General features: G+C 38.5%; 1 pseudogene; it reads right to left on the bottom strand.

The window, feature by feature from the left end:
* Positions 1-12,298: 12,298 nt before the first annotated feature.
* LOC138152333 (large ribosomal subunit protein uL23-like) lies at positions 12,299-12,849 on the bottom strand (annotated as a pseudogene).
* Positions 12,850-13,223: the final 374 nt, after the last annotated feature.

Below are 13,223 nucleotides of genomic sequence, written 5' to 3'. Positions count from 1 at the left end.
TTACTGAACCAAGATCACACAGATAGTGATAGTTAGGATTTGTACATATATCTCCTAATTCCTTTTTTATTTTACTGTCTTATGTATAACATTTAGAATTGTTAAAAAAGTAACAAAGTTCTAGAAGCAGTATATTAATAAATTATCTTAAAAATCTTATTCTTTATTTTTAAAAAATTCTGTGTAATCCCAAATTTTCCATTTTCTGAGTATTTCAGAAAAAATAAAAATCCTTTTAAAAAGTCTCTTGTCTCATTCTAACCTCTCCACGTCCTCATTCTTTATTTTTCCTCCTATATGCTTTGATATCTTCAAGGTACCTTTATTTCGAAAATCTCCTTTGGGTGGGATGCCCAGTATTATCCCATTATCACTGTCAGACAGCATTTAGGCTCATAGAATTTAGGATTGGAATTGACCTCATTAGGACCTTGGGTGAATGAATCAATCACTTCATCTCCCTGTGCCTAGCTTCCATATTCGTAAAATGAAATGGGTAGGGGTGGCTAGGTGGAGCAGTGAATAAAGCACCAGCCCTGAAGTCAGGAGGATATGAGTTCAAATCCAGCCTCAGACACTTAACACACACACACACACACACACAAGCTAGCTGTGTGACCTTGGGCAAGTCACTTAACCCTAACTGCTCTCCAAAAAGCAAAAAAAAAAAATTAAAAATGAGATGGGTAGATTGGTTGACCTGCTGATGCTCCTTTCTGCTCTATTATCTACAATCTTTTTTCTAAATCAGCATTTCTTTCATCCTTATTTTTATTAATTAATTACTTTTTAGTTTTCAACATTCACTTCCACAAGATTTTTATTTTATTTTATTTTTCGTTATACATTTTCTCCCTATCTTTCCCCTACCCACCACCCCAAAACAGAGATCCCCCTAATCTGCTCTCTCCTATATCCTCCCCAATGCCCCCTTAGATTTTCCAGTAGAGCAAGATGGATCTCTATACCCTAGTGCCTGTATATCATACTCCCAGTTGCATGTAAAAAATAATAATATATATCTTAAACATTTTATTTTAAAACTTTGGATTCCAGATTCTTTCCCTTCTTTCCTCATCACCCACCTTTACTGGGAAAATAAGCAATTCAATATATGTTGTACATGTGTAGCTATGCAAAACATTTCCATAGTGAATATATTGTGAAAGATTGACTGTATTTCCCACCATCCTGTCCTGCCTCCCACTTGTTCTATTCTCTAACTTAATCATGTCCCTTTTCAAAAGTGTGTGCTTCCAACTTCCTTCCCCCCAAGCCTGCCCTCCCCTTCAACATCCCCCCTCTCATCCCTTTCCCCCCTACTCTCCTGTAGGGTGAGATACCCTATTTAGTGTATATGCCATTCCCTCCCTAAGCCTAATTCAATAAGAGTAAGGTTGACCCATTCTCTTTTGCCTTCCTGTTCTTTCCTTCTATTGTAATAGTTTTCCCTTGCCTCTTCTATATGGGATAATTTACCCCATTCTGTCTCTCCCCATCTCCTCTCATTCTATTCCTCTCTCACCTCTCAATTTCAACTTTTAAGTATCATCCCTTCCTATTCAACTGGTCCTGTTCCTCTGTCTATGTATACCTGTACACATATATACACACACTAACATATATATTCATACTCCCATATACCTTCCTATATAGACATATGTATGTATGTATAAATATATACACACATTTATATTCCCTTCAACTCTTCTCATACTGAGAAAAGTTTCATCAGTTACAATTATCATTTTTCCATGTAGGAATGTAAATAGTTCACCTTTGATAAGATCCTTATGATTTCTTTTCCCTGTTTACCTTCTCATGCTTTTCTTGATTCTTGTATCTGAATGTCAAATTTTCTATTCAACTTTGGTTTTTTCATCATGAATGCTTGAAAATTATCTTTCCCATTGAATTACCATATTTTCCCCTGAAACATGATGCTAAGTTTTCCTGGATAGGTGATTCTTGGTGTTAATCCCAGCTCCTTTGATCTCTGGAATATCATATTCCAACCCCTTTGATCCTTCAATATAGAAGCTGCCAGATCCTGTGCTATACTGACTGTGTTTCCACAATATTCAAATTGTTTCTTTTTGGCTTCTTGCAATATTTTCTCCTTGACCTAGGAACTCTGGAATTTGACTGCAATATTCCAAGGAGTTTTCCTTTTGGGATGTTTTTTAAGAGGTGAGCAGTGCATTCTTCTGATTTCTGTCCTCTTGTGCTAGAATATCAGGGCAGTGTTCCTTGATAATTTCTTGAAAGATGATGTCTAGGCTCTTTTTTTATCATGACTTTCAGATAGTCCAATAATTTTAAAATTATCTCTCCTGGATCTATTTTTCAGGTCTGTTCTTTTTCTACTGAGATATTTCATGTTGTCCTCTCCTTTTTCATTCTTTTGGTTTTATTTTATTATTTCTTGATTTTTCATAAAGTCATTAGCTTCCATTTGCTCCTTTCTAATTTTTTACTGAATTATTTTCTTCAGTGAGCTTTTGAACCTCTTTTCCCATTTGACCAGTTCCACTTTTTAAGATATTTTCTCTTCATTGACTTTTTGGTCCTCTTTTGCCATTTGGGTTAGTCTATTTTTTAAGGTTTTATTTTCTTCGGTATTCTTTTGGGTCTCCTTTAGCAAGCTGTTGACTCATTTTTCATGATTTTCTTGCATCCCTCGCATTTATCTTCCTAATTTTTCCTCTATTTCTCTTACTTCATTTTCAGAATCCTTTTTGAGCATTTCCATGGTCTGAAACCAATTCATATTTTTCTTGGAGGATTTCAGTGTAGGAGTTTTCACTTTGTTGTCTTCTGCATGAATGTTTTATCTTCATTGTCAGTAAGATTCTATAGTCTGAGGGTTTTTGTTTTGTTTTATTTTTTCTGTTTGTTCATTTTTTCAGTGATTTACTTGACTTTTTAACTCTTTGTTAAGGAGGACTCTGATTCCAGTGTGAAAGGTGTACTCTCCTAAGCTTCAGGGCTTTTGTGTAGCTGTTTTCAGAGAAACATCTAGGGCCCTGCAAATTTTTAATTCCTCCAAAGTAGTATGATCAAAGGAGAGGTACTTACTCCTTTTCTGGCCTATGCTCTCTGCCTGGGAATGGTGAAAATGATTCCCTCTCCACCATTGCCCCAAACTCCACCATGCCAGTGCTCTTCCTCACCCCAGGACCACCTCCTAGGACTGCAACCCAGATCCAAGCATGGGGAAAGCAAGAGAATCCTGCCTCAATGCCAACAAAGACATCCTTGCAATGCCCCTCTGATCAGCCACTCAGTCCAACTACCCTCTGTAGTTCTATCAAAAGAAGACACTGCTGCTGCCATTACCTCTACTGCTGTTTCCCTGAGACTGGAACTGGACTACTCTTCTCTCACTGAGGTCTGAAAGACATTTCCTACTCAGCTTCTAAGTTGTCTTAGGTTTTGTGGGTTGAGAAGTCTGGAAACCATCCTAGCTGCTCGTGATTCAGTTCCCTAACACCTGCTTCGAGTTCACCTGGACCAGTCTGTGCTGGTGCAGCCAGTATCAATCTGTACTCCTGTCCCAGCCTGGTGCAACAGACCTTTGCTTATTGTCTTTGGCTAGAAATTTGTTTCACTCTGTCATTTTCTGCTGCTCTCAAATTTGTTTTGTGTCATTTTTACAACTATTTGGAGGCGTTTGGGGGAGATCTCAAGTGAGTCCCTGCTTTTACTCCACTATCTTATCTATAATCTATAATCCTTTTAGAAGGATCCTTCGGTCCAACCTCCTCATTTTACAGATAAGAAAATTGAGTCTCAGTTAAAAGCAACAACCAAGATAACACAGAGACAGAAATCAAGCCCAAATTCCTTGCCTCAAAATGCAATACTCCTTCTACTATACTATGATTAATTGATCAAGTAGTTGGCCAAGAGCAACACAATGGTAACCACTGCTCTTTGTAATCTTACAGTTTTTGACACATACAAAACATCTCTTTGTTATGGAGCCTATAATGTTTGGAAGAAATCATCACTGTGGAAAGTATTTTGGGGTTAGATGCAAGCTCACAAAGGCCTTTTTCACAATGTTTTTCAACTTAGTAAAACTAAGTAAGTCTATTTTCTAAAGTTTTATTTCATTCTCTCTCATTTATCTTCCTAATTTTTCCTCTACTTATCTTATTCATTTTCAGAATCCTTTTTGAGCATTTCCATGGTCTGAAACTAATTCATATTTTTCTTGGAGGATTTCAGTGTAGGAGTTTTCACTTTATTGTCTTCTGCATGAATGTTTTATCTTTGGTGTCAGTAAGATTCTATAGTTTGAGGGTTTTTGTTTTGTTTTGTTTTTTCTGTTTGCTCATTTTTTTGCATAGCTTTCTGGTTAAGCAATAAATAAAGATTTGTAGAGGTAAGAGTGACAAGCTTGGAACTATACTGCAGAACTGGTGAGCATGGTCTCAGTGGGCTTTAGACAGTGCTACATATAAAACTCGATTCCTGACAGAAAATAGCCCCAGTTAGTGGGAATTCAAAATAATAGAAAGAGGAAGTTTGGCAAAATTCAAGTAGATTATATAGGTCTGAACTTTGAGATGGAAGGGAATTAGAGATCTAGTTAGTTGACAATCTGAATTTTTTTTTCTTCTACTACTTAGTGAAATCAAGAGCAACCAGGTGAGATTTACACCCCTTCAGATATTTATTTGAGATAGCTCCCATTTTCTTCTCCCCTTTTCCACTAATATAGTCATTTCCCCTTCTTTCCCTTTCTTCCTGTCCCTAGACCACTCTGTCTCTCTATGCTGACCTGGGTTGGACAAATGACTCATTGTTAATTTTTTCTGGATTTCCCTAAGAGATTTGAGACTAGTGAATTATCTAGATCTTTTTGGAAGAGTTTTGGTAAGGAGAGCTTGTACTGCTTCCTGATTCTCTGCCAATTTGATTCCTTCTCTTCCACATTAAGATTTTAGCCATAATTGTGAATGAGTAAAATTTCTTCTTGAGAACTTGTTTCAATAGTGATAAAGTCAAGAACATGAAAACACTGGGTTGAGAGTGAGGGAGAGTTAGACGGGGGAAGCAAAAGGGAAATAGAGTGAAGAGGAGGCTGGGGACCTCAAAGTCTTAATATACTCTTCACAATTTATCTTGTACTCTTTCAGTGATCACAAGACCAATGCTAGGAATTAGAGGTCTAGAGACTCAGCACTCTTCTATTCAGATGATGTGATGCATAGTGCATTGGGGTTGGAGTTGGGAAACATGGACTTCATGCTCTCACTAATTAGCTATACGATCTTGGGCAAGTCACCTTATCTCCCTGATTCTTAGTTATCTAATCAACAAAATAATCATAACAACAAATTTCCCTCACATGAGAATTATTATTGACAAATCATATTATGAGACACACTGTCCTAGATGGTCTCTAAGGTTCCTTCCTGCTTTGGAACTCTGTGGTTATAAATTATGAGGTTTAGAAAGGGAAATGCAACTTAGAGTGCTCAGTGTTGGACCTGGGATATCAAAACTTTATTTGGAGCAGATGAGCACCCGATAGAAGTAAAGCACCAACAAACCATCTAAGAAAATAAGATGAAAAGCAATTATTAGGAAAGGACCAACATTGCAGTGTATATGCTTGCAAACAATTCACACACAGTTGGAGACTCTCAGTTGGAAACTAGCATTTCATTTGCAGCAGAAAATTTGTTATTTGCAATAATGTTAGCAGCTCGTACAGCTGAAATTCAGCATCTCCTGGTGAGAGCCATCACCCTACAATCAATTTTTCCTTTTCAGTTCTGAATGACCCCTTCTGTCATTTAAGGAATTGGTGAAGGGGATGGGGAGGGACAGGTATGACTGCTTTGCAGGATAAGTTTGAATCTTTGAGTTTACAATAGCCTTCAGATGCTTACTTCTACATAAAGGACTTCCTGGTAGCTTTAATGTAACATGTATGAAGTTTTCTGTGTTTCTGAGAACTCTCTTGAGGCTACTTATATTTCTCCCAGAATTCATCCCACAAATATTTCATTATTCAACATGTAAGAGATTAAATATTTAGCAGATGTGTGACTAACTTATAAAAAGTGAATCAGAATGGATTTTAGAGTTATGGAATCTATTGGAAGACAGAGCGTGGCAGATTCCCAGCCCAGGAAAGCACCCACATAGGTCTGGGCAGAAGCGTGGAACACACAGGGCTGCACCAGCATGGACCTGAGAGCAGAGCACAGCAGACTGAGAATGAGCCCCAGCCAGCAGATCCACCCACCCCAATGATGATTCACAGACGTCTCATCACCAGATGGAGGATAGGTTGGAGGTGGGTAAGAAAAGGTGCAGGGCCCGTGGCAGCAGCTTTTCCTGGGGCTATCAGCCTGCAGCTTGGATGTCTAAAAATCACCTACCTAAACTTCTGGGAGCCAAGATGGCAGAGTGAACCCTAGCAGCTCTAATCCCCCTCCCTGACTCTGAAAACTCAGGGAATAATGCCCTACCCAGTGTAAAATCCTGAAACAGTTGAAACAGCCTCAGACCTGGGAGACCTAGAAGAAAGGTATGACTGAAGCTGTACAATGCCTGAAGTGAAGGGCGGAAGGCCTCCCAACAAGCCCCACCTCAGTTGACCAGATAGAGATCCTGAAGCTCAGGGGGGTGGAGCCAGCAAGGACTAACAACAGAAGCCTAGGTGTGCCTTAGCACCACCAGGGAAATCTGCAGATACCAGTGCTGCCAGCTACCAGCTGCTGAGCCTGTCTGAGCTGTAGCCTAGGGGCACAGAAGAAGAAGCCTGAAGTGCCCAGACCACCCCTCCCCGACATGTTTCTGTGAGCCTCAGGGTAACCCAGGGGAAACACTGAGAGTCCTGGCTTTAGCCTCAGTCTAGACACCCAGAGGCTATAGCACACAAAGTCAACAACCAGGCCCTTACCTCCCAGCTTAGGAAGCATGGTACATCTGTACTCCAGAAGCAGAAGTCCACTCTAAAAATTCAAGACAATCACAATGGCAAGAAAGAAACTGTGAAATCAAGAATGAAACGATACTATTATAGTGGGCAAGAACAACCAAATTCAGAAGACAATATGGACTCTAGAAACACCCCTGAGACCACAGAAGGAAATATGAACTGCTCTCACACCCAAAAAAGCATTCTTAGAGGAGCTCAAGAAAGATTTTAAAAGCCAAATTAGAGAGGCAGAAGATAAATTTAAATGTACATTGACCAAATTGGAAAAAAAAATCTCAATGAAGAAAACAAATCCTTAAAAAGTAAAATTCATGAACTGGGACAGCAGGTTCAAAATCTAACTAGAGAAAATACTTCCCTAAAAAAGGAACTTCAAAAACTAACTGAGGAAAATACTTCATTAAAAATTAGAATCTGTCTAATCAAAACTAAAGACTCTATGATGCATCAAGAGTCAGTCAAACAAAACATGAAGATTGAAAAATTAGAAGAAAGTGTAAAATATCTCATTGGAAAAACAACTGACCTGGAGAACAGATCCAGGAGAGGTAACCTAAGAATTACTGGTCTACTGGAAAGCCATGATGAAAAAGGAGCCTGGACAACATCCTCCAAGGGATTGTCAAATAAAACTGTCCTAAGGTCTTAGAGTCAGAGGGTAAAATACTTATCAAAAGAATTCACCAGACTCCTCCTGAAAGACATCCCAAACTGAAAACTCTAAGAAATATAGTAGCCAAATTCCACAATCACAAGATCAAGGAGAAAATACTGCAAGTAGCCAGAAAGAAACAATTCAAATATCATTGAATTATATTCAGGACTTCATAGGACCTAGCAACTTCTATATTAAAAGATCAGAGGGATTGGAATTTGATATTTCATAAGGCAAAAGAGCTTGGACTGCAACCAAGGATCCACTACCTGGCAAAACTGAGCATCATCTTTCAGGCAAGGAGATGGTCATTTAATGAAATAAGAGACTTCCCTGATGAAAAAGCCAGAGCTCAATGGAAAGATTGATCTCTAAATACAAGACTCAAGAGGGACATAAAAATGTAAACAAGGAAAACACACACACACACACACACAAACACATATAAATGGACATAACTTGTGAATAAATAACATCAAATTGTTTATATCTCTATATGAGAGGCTGTTACCTGTCAATATTGAAATTTATATAATTATCATGGCATTTAAAAGGGATATACATAGATAGAGGGTGTGGGTATAAATTAACTAATTTGATGATTAAAAAACCTTATTAAAGGGTACAAAGGGACCATAATGAGAGAAAAGAAAAGGATGAGGCAGAAAAGGGCAAATTATGCCACACAAAGAGCCATAAAAACATACTATAGTAGAAGGGAAGAAGTAAGGGAGACAAACATAATATGAACTTGATTCTCATTGGTTCTGGTTCAAGGAGGGATAAACATAATAAGTTAAATTTAGAATTTTAACATGGAAAGACACAAAAATTCATTATAATAGAGGGAAAGGAGGGAGGGAGAGGAGCACTGTATGAAATTTACTCTCATTGGTTTGGGTACAAGGAGGGAATGACATACTCTCTTAAAGATAAAAATCTATTGTGCCCTACAGGAAGTAGGAGGGGTAAGGGGGGAAAAGGGGTGGGTTGGTTAGAAGGGAGGGAAATAGTAGTAAGGGCAAAGGGTAGGTAAAGAGAAGGGGGCACAGGGAAGGAATACTGAGGGAGGTGGTGGTCAAAAGGAAAACTCTTAAGGAGGGGAAGAGAGAAGGAAGAAATAAAAATATTAAACAGGGAAGGGATAGGATGGAGGGAAAGAGACAGATAGTAATCATAACTGTGAATGTGAAAGGGATGAACTCTCCCATAAAATGGAGGTGGATAGCAGAATGGATTAAAAACCATAATCCTACAATATGCTGTCTACAAGAAAGACATTTGAAACAAGGGGATACATATAGGGTAAAGGTAAAAGGTGGGAGTAGAATACATTATGCTTCAGCTGCAGCAAAAAAAAAAGCAGGGATAGCAATCATGATCTCAGATAATGTAAAAGCAACAATAAATCAAATTAAGAAAGAGATGAAGAAGAAAACTATATCCTGCTAAAAGGCACCATAGACAATGAAGTAATAGCATTAATAAACATATATGCACCAAGGGGTATAGAAGCCAGGTTCCTAGAGGAGAAATTAAGGAAATTAGATGAAGAAATAGATAGCAAAACTATACTAGTGGGGGACCTCAATTTCCCCCTCTTTGAATTTAATAAATCTAACCTCAAAATAAATAAGAAAGAAGTTACGGAAATGAATATAATTTTAGAGAGACTAGACATGATAGATCTCTAAGGAAAATTGAATGGGGATAAAAAAGAATATACCTCTTCTTGGCAGTACATGGCACATCCACAAAAATTGACCATGTACTAGATCACTAAAACCTCACAATTAAGTGCAGAAAGGCAGAAATATTAAATGCATACTTCCTAGATCATAATGCAATAAAAATAATCTGTAATAAAGGGCCATAGGAAGATAGACTAAAAACTAATTGGAAAAAAATAATTTAATCCTAAAGCATGAATGGGTCAAACAAGAAATTATAGAAACAATCAGTAACTTCATTCAAGAGAAAGACAATAATGAGACAACATACCAAAACTTGTGGGATGCAGCAAAAGCATTTCTTAGGTGAAGTTTTATATCCCTGAATGCATACATGAATAAAATAGAGAAAATGGAGGTCAATAAATTGGGCATACAACTAAAAAAGCTAGAAAAAGAACAAATTGTAAATACCCAATTAAATACTAAATTAGAATTTATGAAAACCATGAAATTAAGAAAGCTATTTAATTAATAAATAAAAAAGAGCTGGTTCTGTGGGGGGGAAACAATAAAATTGATAGACCTTTAGTAAATAAGATAAAAAAAGAAAGAAAACCAAATTACAAGTATCAAAAATCAAAAGGGTGAATCTACCTCCAATGGAGAGGAAATTAAAACAATAATTAGGAACTATTTTGCCCAATTGTGTGCACATAAATTTGACAAATGGATGAATATTTACAAAAATATAAATTGCCCAGATTAACTGAAGGGAAGTAAATTACTTAACCCCATCTCAGAAAAAGAAATTCAACAAGCCATCAACAAACTCCCTAGGAAAAAATACAATACAGAGTATCCAAGTAAAGTCTTCTTTCATCTTAACTCGAGGCTGACTTCCAAATCCCACTGCTCCTTCTCCACAGGCTGACTGCTCCCAGCTCTTGCCTAGATTCACAAGTAGGCAGCTCTCCACTCCTGTTCCATATTGCAGCCCAAGGTACTGCTCCACTCCATGCTCTTTACAGTTTCTGTTTTTAGGAAAACAAAGTTTAACAGGGCTACAACAATATTTATACACGTTACCAGAGCTATCATCTCAGTTCACTTTCTGTTTGAGAAATCAACACAAATCAGCAGAATGCTTCTGTTTTTCTAGTAACTCTAACACAGATCAACAGACAGTGCTTCTGTCTGACAAAGTAACACAGATCAACAGACAGAACACTGAAATCACATTCTTTCTCAGTCCTCATAAAGTGACACAGATCAACAAGCAGATGCCAAAATCACAAACATTTTCTCTCTCAGTTCTGCTCACGCCCAGCTCTGATCAAGCTTTTCTCTGTTTTACTCCTTCCTGTTCCACCCTTCCTGTTCCACTCTTTCAGCAAGCTCCTCCCACTGTGGGCTTCACATGATTAAGGGGCAGGGGAGATCTTCAAATTCTCTTAGGTCTATTAAGGGCAATACAATGTATACTGTCTCGAATCAAAGACTTGATACAATCAAAGGCAAGGCTCAAAGGCACTTGATTAGCTAAAATTCAATCCAGAAAAACAGAAAAAAGTTCCATTTTTCTCACCATTATATGAAAACATTTTTGGAAGAAGAAACTCAAAATAGGTACCTTAGAAAATGTTAATTGCATGAGAAATACAGAAAGAAATACCCAGGGTCTGGAGTAAAAAGATCTAGATCCAAATTTCATTTCTGATTATTGCAATCATGTGACTGGGAAAATCATTCCATCACACTGACACACAGTTTCCTCATCAGTAAAATGAGAGGATTGCTTTAGATGACCACTGAGGACCCCTCTACCTCTAAATCTATGATCAGATAGCAAGTAGGTAGTACAATCTGAGCAGACAGGCAAAGGTCAGTCTCCAAGTGATCATAGGAACTAGGAGGAAAAAGGAATAAGCAACGAATGGGTTCTAGTCAGTAGAATGAAAGGCAGTATCTCTGTTTCAGTGCAGATGAGTAAGAAAAGAGGAAAGACCATGGTTTTTCAGTGAATCAGTGTTTCAGATCAACTTTGTCGGCTTAGCCTTGTGATTTTGAGCAAATCATTCCACCCTTATGAGCCTCAGTTTCCTCCCCTGCAAAATGAGAGTTCTGAAAAGTTTGAAGGGACATTTATGTCTAATCCCTTTTGCAGGTAAGAAATTCATATCCAGATAACTAGTGATTTGCCAAGATTCTCACAGAAAGTAAGTAATATGGCTAAAATTCAAACCCAGATCCTCTGATCATATATTTCTTTCTCTACACCCTACTATCTCCTTGCTCTTCTTCACAGAGCTCAAATTGCTGTTGCTATCCAGAACCTGGTCCCTTCTCATTCATCTTCTTTCCTAATTTGTCTTATCTTCTAGAAGCTTGCCCCTGTTTATCTATGCAAGATGATGCTTCCTTCCTGTTTCTCTTGGTTTCACAGTAATGTAGTGCTCCACACTAGAGGAGCAAAAACCATTAACAGAATAACTACTATCTCAAAGAAAATTGTTAGCTACCTTTTGAGCTGTTTTTTCCTCATTCTAATACTGATAGGCAGAGAAAGTTTGGCAGCAAAGTGTGTTCATATCAGGAGAGAGCCAAAAGTTACCTTTTATTAGCCCAGGTGACTTTTTCAAACCAAATGCGGTGACAAGACACATCATAGGATTGGTGACTCTTTCCCCTTTCCCTTACTGGCTCTGCCATTGCCAATACTCTGACTTTTTTCTTTGTCTCCATTCTCTCTTCCAGCTCTAATAGGCATAGTCATAGTCATGAAATGTTAGCATTAGAAGGAACCTTAGAGGTCATTTAATCCAAATCATTTTATAACTGAAAAAACTGGAGAGGGACTTCTGAGAGCCAAGATGGTAGAATAAGCAGCAAATTTTTCTAACTCTCCAATATTCACCTCCATATAACCATAAAATAGCATCCCCAAACAAATCGTAGAACGAGCAAAAAGACAGGGTGAAACATTCTTTTTTTTTCATTCTGGAAAACTTTATTTTTATAGGTGGAATGGGGACACAGCAAGTTAGATGATTCCAATTTTGTTGGCAACATCTAAAGCATCATAGTCTGGAGCAAGACGGACATAGGCCTTCTTCTCTCCATCGGGCTGGATCAGTGTGTTGACCTTGGCCACATCGATGTCATACAGCTTCTTTATGGCCTGCTTGATCCGATGCTTGCTGGCCTTGACGTCCACAATGAAGACCAGGGTGTTGTTGTCCTCAGTCTTCTTCATAGCAGACTCGGTGGTCAAGGGAAACTTAATGATGGCATAGTGATCGAGCTTGTTTTTGTGAGGGGTGCTCTTCCAAGGGTATTTGGGCTGCCTTCGAAGTCTCAGTGTCTTGGGTCACTGGAAGGTGGGAGATGTTCGGATCTTCTTCTTTTTGTGGCTATGGACACCCTTCAGCACTGCCTTCTTGGCCTTCAAGGCCTTGGACTTGGCTTCTGTCTTGGGGGGGACAACAGCTTCCTTCTTCGCCTTTGGTGTCATGTTGGGGGAAAGGGTCAGAAACATTCTTTGAAACCAAGAAACTTGGAAGATTGTCAACAAAGGTCTTTCTCATTCAGGTAAAAGGGGAGCATAGTTTGGACAGGAAGCATCCCACCAAGCCAGAAGCAAGTTCCACTTCAGAAAACCAGAAGAAGAACCTGAACCCCAATGCAGTGGAGTGGGAAAATGCCAACTCCAGGACACCCCAAATACCTAAGCATAGCCAGGGGAATGGGCAAACTCCATTATGAGAACCATTATGTGTTCAATGTAGTTCTAGGCACATGTATCCTCCAGTAGCCAGAGCTCCACATATTTGAGCATAGCCCTGGGCAAACAGGTAGATGCCAATCCTACAGGTGTGTAGACAACCTTCAGAGGCCTTCAGTGTAGCCCTGGGAAAATGCAGAAATACCCCAC

Source organism: Petaurus breviceps, unplaced genomic scaffold (assembly GCF_028583685.1).
Source record: "Petaurus breviceps papuanus isolate PSGF00001 unplaced genomic scaffold, PetGlider_PUasm1.0 90925, whole genome shotgun sequence".
Classification (NCBI taxonomy): Eukaryota; Metazoa; Chordata; class Mammalia; order Diprotodontia; family Petauridae; genus Petaurus; species Petaurus breviceps.
Note: the sequence above shows the minus strand (reverse complement) of the source record. Positions and strands in the feature narration are given on the sequence as shown.